Source organism: Heterodontus francisci, chromosome 9 (assembly GCF_036365525.1).
Source record: "Heterodontus francisci isolate sHetFra1 chromosome 9, sHetFra1.hap1, whole genome shotgun sequence".
In the NCBI taxonomy this organism is placed as follows: domain Eukaryota; kingdom Metazoa; phylum Chordata; class Chondrichthyes; order Heterodontiformes; family Heterodontidae; genus Heterodontus; species Heterodontus francisci.
Window position 1 is genome coordinate 1,533,424 of NC_090379.1, and position 6,180 is coordinate 1,539,603.

A 6,180-nucleotide genomic window follows, 5' to 3' on the forward strand; every position below is an offset into this window, starting at 1 on the left:
CACCCGGAACAGGGACAGCTCAATAATAAACACCCGGCGCAGAATAATAAACACCCGGAACAGGGACAGCTCAATAATAAACACCCGGAGCAGGGACAGCTCAATAATAAACACCCGGCGCAGAATAATAAACACCCGGAACAGGGACCGCTCAATAATAAACACCCGGCGCGGAATAATAAACACCCGGAACAGGGACAGCTCAATAATAAACACCCGGAGCAGAATAATAAACACCCGGAATAGGGACAGCTCAATAATAAACACCCCGGCAGAATAATAAACATCCGGAACAGGGACAGCTCAATAATAAACACCCGGAACAGGGACAGCTCAATAATAAACACCTGGAGCAGAATAATAAACACCCGGAACAGGGATGACTCAATAATAAACACCCGGAGCCGAATAATAAACACCCGGAACAGGGATAGCTCAATAATAAACACCCCGGGCAGAATAATAAACACCCGGAAGAGGGATAACTCAATAATAAACACCCGGAGCAGAATAATAAACACCCGGAACAGGGACAGCTCAATAATAAACACCCGGAGCAGAATAATAAACACCCGGAACAGGGACAGCTCAATAATAAACACCCGGAGCAGAATAATAAATACCCGGGACAGGGACAGCTCAATAATAAACACCTGGAGCAGAATAATAAACACCAGGAACAGGGACAGCTCAATAATAAACACCCGGAGCAGAATAATAAACACCCGGAACAGGGACAGCTCAATAATAAACACCTGGAGCAGAATAATAAACACCCGGAACAGGGATAGCTCAATAATAAACACCCCGGGCAGAATAATAAACACCCGGAAGCTGGATAACTCAATAATAAACACCCAGAGCAGAATAATAAACACCCGGAACAGGGATAGCTCAATAATAAACACCCCGGGCAGAATAATAAACACCCGGAAGAGGGACAGCTCAATAATAAACACCCGGAGCAGAATAATAAACACCCGGAACAGGGACAGCTCAATAATAAACACCCGGAGCAGGGACAGCTCAATAATAAACACCCAGAGCAGAATAATAAACACCCGGAACAGGGACAGCTCAATAATAAACACCCGGCGCAGAATAATAAACACCCGGAACAGGGACAGCTCAATAATAAACACCCGGAGCAGGGACAGCTCAATAATAAACACCCAGCGCAGAATAATAAACACCCGGAACAGGGACAGCTCAATAATAAACACCCGGGGCAGAATAATAAACACCCGGAACGGGGACAGCTCAATAATAAACACCCGGAGCAGAATAATAAACACCCGGAATAGGGGCAGCTCAATAATAAACACCCCGGCAGAATAATAAACACCCGGAACAGGGACAGCTCAATAATAAACACCCAGGGCAGAATAATAAACACCCGGAACAGGGACAGCTCAATAATAAACACCCGGAACAGGGACAGCTCAATAATAAACACCTGGAGCAGAATAATAAACACCCGGAACAGGGATAACTCAATAATAAACACCCGGAGCCGAATAATAAACACCCGGAACAGGGATAGCTCAATAATAAACACCCCGGGCAGAATAATAAACACCAGGAACAGGGACAGCTCAATAATAAACACCCGGAGCAGAATAATAAACACCCGGAACAGGGACAGCTCAATAATAAACACCTGGAGCAGAATAATAAACACCCGGAACAGGGATAGCTCAATAATAAACACCCCGGGCAGAATAATAAACACCCGGAAGAGGGATAACTCAATAATAAACACCCGGAGCAGAATAATAAACACCCGGAACAGGGATAGCTCAATAATAAACACCCCGGGCAGAATAATAAACACCCGGAAGAGGGATAACTCAATAATAAACACCCGGAGCAGAATAATAAACACCCGGAACAGGGACAGTTCAATCATAAACACCCGGAGCAGAATAATAAACACCCGGAAGATGGATAGCTCAATAATAAACACACGGAGCAGAATAATAAACACACGCAAGAGGGACAACTCAATAATAAACACCCGGAGCAAAATAATAAACACCCGGAACAGGGACAACTCAATAATAAACACACGGAGCAGAATAATAAACACCCGGAGCAGAATAATAAACACACGCAAGAGGGACAACACAATAATAAACACCCGGAGCGGAATAATAAACACCCGGAACAAGGACAGCTCAAGAATAAACACCCGGGGCAGAATAATAAACATCCGGAACAGGGCCAGCTCAATAATAAACACCCGGAGCAGAATAATAAACAACCGGAAGAGGGACAGCTCAATAATGAACACCCGGAGCAGAATAATAAACACCCGGAACAAGGACAGCTCGAGAATAAACACCCGGGGCAGAATAATAAACATCCGGAACAGGGCCAGCTCAATAATAAACACCCGGAGCAGAATAATAAACACCCTGAACAGGGACAGCTCAATAATAAACACACGGAGCAGAATAATAAACACCCGGAAAAGGGACAGCTCAATAATAAAGACCCGGGGCAGAATAATAAACACCCGGAACAGGGACAGCTCAATAATAAACACCCGGAGCAGAATAATAAACACCCGGAACAGGGACAGCTCAATAATAAGCACACGGAGCAGAATAATAAACACCCGGAACAGGGACAGCTCAATAATAAACACCCGGAGCAGAATAATAAACGCCTGGAACAGGGACAGCTCAGTAATAAACACCCGGAGCAGAATAATAAATACCCGGAAAAGGGACAGCTCAATAATAAAGAGCGGAGCAGAATAATAAACACCCGGAACAGGGACAGCTCAATAATAAACACACGGAGCAGAATAATAAACACCCGGAACAGGGACAGCTCAATAATAAACACCCGGAGCAGAATAATAAACACCCGGAACAGGGACAGCTCAATAATAAACACCCGGAGCAAAAGAATAAACACCCGGAACAGGGACAACTCAATAATAAACACACGGAGCAGAATAATAAACACACGCAAGAGGGACAACTCAATAATAAACACCCGGAGCAAAATAATAAACACCCGGAACAGGGACAACTCAATAATAAACACACGGAGCAGAATAATAAACACCCGGAGCAGAATAATAAACACACGCAAGAGGGACAACTCAATAATAAACACCCGGAGCGGAATAATAAACACCCGGAACAAGGACAGCTCAAGAATAAACACCCGGGGCAGAATAATAAACATCCGGAACAGGGCCAGCTCAATAATAAACACCCGGAGCAGAATAATAAACAACCGGAAGAGGGACAGCTCAATAATGAACACCCGGAGCAGAATAATAAACACCCGGAACAAGGACAGCTCGAGAATAAACACCCGGGGCAGAATAATAAACATCCGGAACAGGGCCAGCTCAATAATAAACACCCGGAGCAGAATAATAAACACCCTGAACAGGGACAGCTCAATAATAAACACACGGAGCAGAATAATAAACACCCGGAAAAGGGACAGCTCAATAATAAAGACCCGGGGCAGAATAATAAACACCCGGAACAGGGACAGCTCAATAATAAACACCCGGAGCAGAATAATAAACACCCGGAACAGGGACAGCTCAATAATAAGCACACGGAGCAGAATAATAAACACCCGGAACAGGGACAGCTCAATAATAAACACCCGGAGCAGAATAATAAACGCCTGGAACAGGGACAGCTCAGTAATAAACACCCGGAGCAGAATAATAAATACCCGGAAAAGGGACAGCTCAATAATAAAGACCCGGAGCAGAATAATAAACACCCGGAACAGGGACAGCTCAATAATAAACACACGGAGCAGAATAATAAACACCCGGAACAGGGACAGCTCAATAATAAACACCCGGAGCAGAATAATAAACACCCGGAACAGGGACAGCTCAATAATAAACACCCGGAGCAAAAGAATAAACACCCGGAACAGGGACAACTCAATAATAAACACACGGAGCAGAATAATAAACACACGCAAGAGGGACAACTCAATAATAAACACCCGGAGCAGAATAATAAACACCCGGAACAAGGACAGCTCAAGAATAAACACCCGGGGCAGAAGAATAAACATCCGGAACAGGGCCAGCTCAATAATAAACACCCGGAGCAGAATAATAAACAACCGGAAGAGGGACAGCTCAATAATGAACACCCGGAGCAGAATAATAAACACCCGGAACAAGGACAGCTCAAGAATAAACACCCGGGGCAGAATAATAAACATCCGGAACAGGGCCAGCTCAATAATAAACACCCGGAGCAGAATAATAAACACCCTGAACAGGGACAGCTCAATAATAAACACACGGAGCAGAATAATAAACACCCGGAAAAGGGACAGCTCAATAATAAAGACCCGGGGCAGAATAATAAACACCCGGAACAGGGACAGCTCAATAATAAACACCCGGAGCAGAATAATAAACACCCGGAACAGGGACAGCTCAATAATAAGCACACGGAGCAGAATAATAAACACCCGGAACAGGGACAGCTCAATAATAAACACCCGGAGCAGAATAATAAACGCCTGGAACAGGGACAGCTCAGTAATAAACACCCGGAGCAGAATAATAAATACCCGGAAAAGGGACAGCTCAATAATAAAGACCCGGAGCAGAATAATAAACACCCGGAACAGGGACAGCTCAATAATAAACACACGGAGCATAATAATAAACACCCGGAACAGGGACAGCTCAATAATAAACACCCGGAGCAGAATAATAAACACCCGGAACAGGGACAGCTCAATAATAAACACCCGGAGCAGAATAATAAACACCCGGAACAAGGACAGCTCAAGGATAAACACCCGGGGCAGAAGAATAAACATCCGGAACAGGGCCAGCTCAATAATAAACACCCGGAGCAGAATAATAAACAACCGGAAGAGGGACAGCTCAATAATGAACACCCGGAGCAGAATAATAAACACCCGGAACAAGGACAGCTCAAGAATAAACACCCGGGGCAGAATAATAAACATCCGGAACAGGGCCAGCTCAATAATAAACACCCGGAGCAGAATAATAAACAACCGGAAGAGGGACAGCTCAATAATGAACACCCGGAGCAGAATAATAAACACCCGGAACAGGGACAGTTCAATAATAAACACCCGGAGCAGAATAATAAACACCCGGAACAGGGATAGCTCAATAATAAACACCCGGAGCAGAATAATAAACATCCGGAACAGGGACAGCTCAATAATAAACACACGGAGCAGAATAATAAACACCCGGAAAAGGGACAGCTCAAAAATAAAGACCCGGAGCAGAATAATAAACACCCGGAACAGGGACAGCTCAATAATAAAGACCCGGAGCAGAATAATAAACACCCTGAACAGGGACCGCTCAATAATAAACACACGGAGCAGAATAATAAACACCCGGAACGGGGACAGCTCTATAATAAACACCCGGAGCAGAATAATAAACACCCGGAACAGGGCCAGCTCAATAATAAACACACGGAGCAGAATAATAAACACCCGGAACAGGGATAGCTCAATAATAAACACCCGGAGCAGAATAATAAATACCCGGAACAGGGATAGCTCAATAATAAACACCCGGAGCAGAATAATAAACACCCGGAAGATGGACAGCTCAATAATAAACACACGGAGCCGAATAATAAACACACGCAAGAGGGACAACTCAATAATAAACACCCGGAGCAAAATAATAAACACCCGGAACAGGGACAACTCAATAATAAACACACGGAGCAGAATAATAAACACACGCAAGAGGGACAACTCAATAATAAACACCCGGAGCAGAATAATAAACACCCGGAACAAGGACAGCTCAAGAATAAACACCCGGGGCAGAAGAATAAACATCCGGAACAGGGCCAGCTCAATAATAAACACCCGGAGCAGAATAATAAACAACCGGAAGAGGGACAGCTCAATAATGAACACCCGGAGCAGAATAATAAACACCCGGAACAAGAACAGCTCAAGAATAAACACCCGGGGCAGAATAATAAACATCCGGAACAGGGCCAGCTCAATAATAAACACCCGGAGCAGAATAATAAACAACCGGAACAGGGATAGCTCAATAATGAACACCCGGAGCAGAATAATAAACACCCGGAACAGGGACAGTTCAATAATAAACACCCGGAGCAGAATAATAAACACCCGGAACAGGGATAGCTCAAT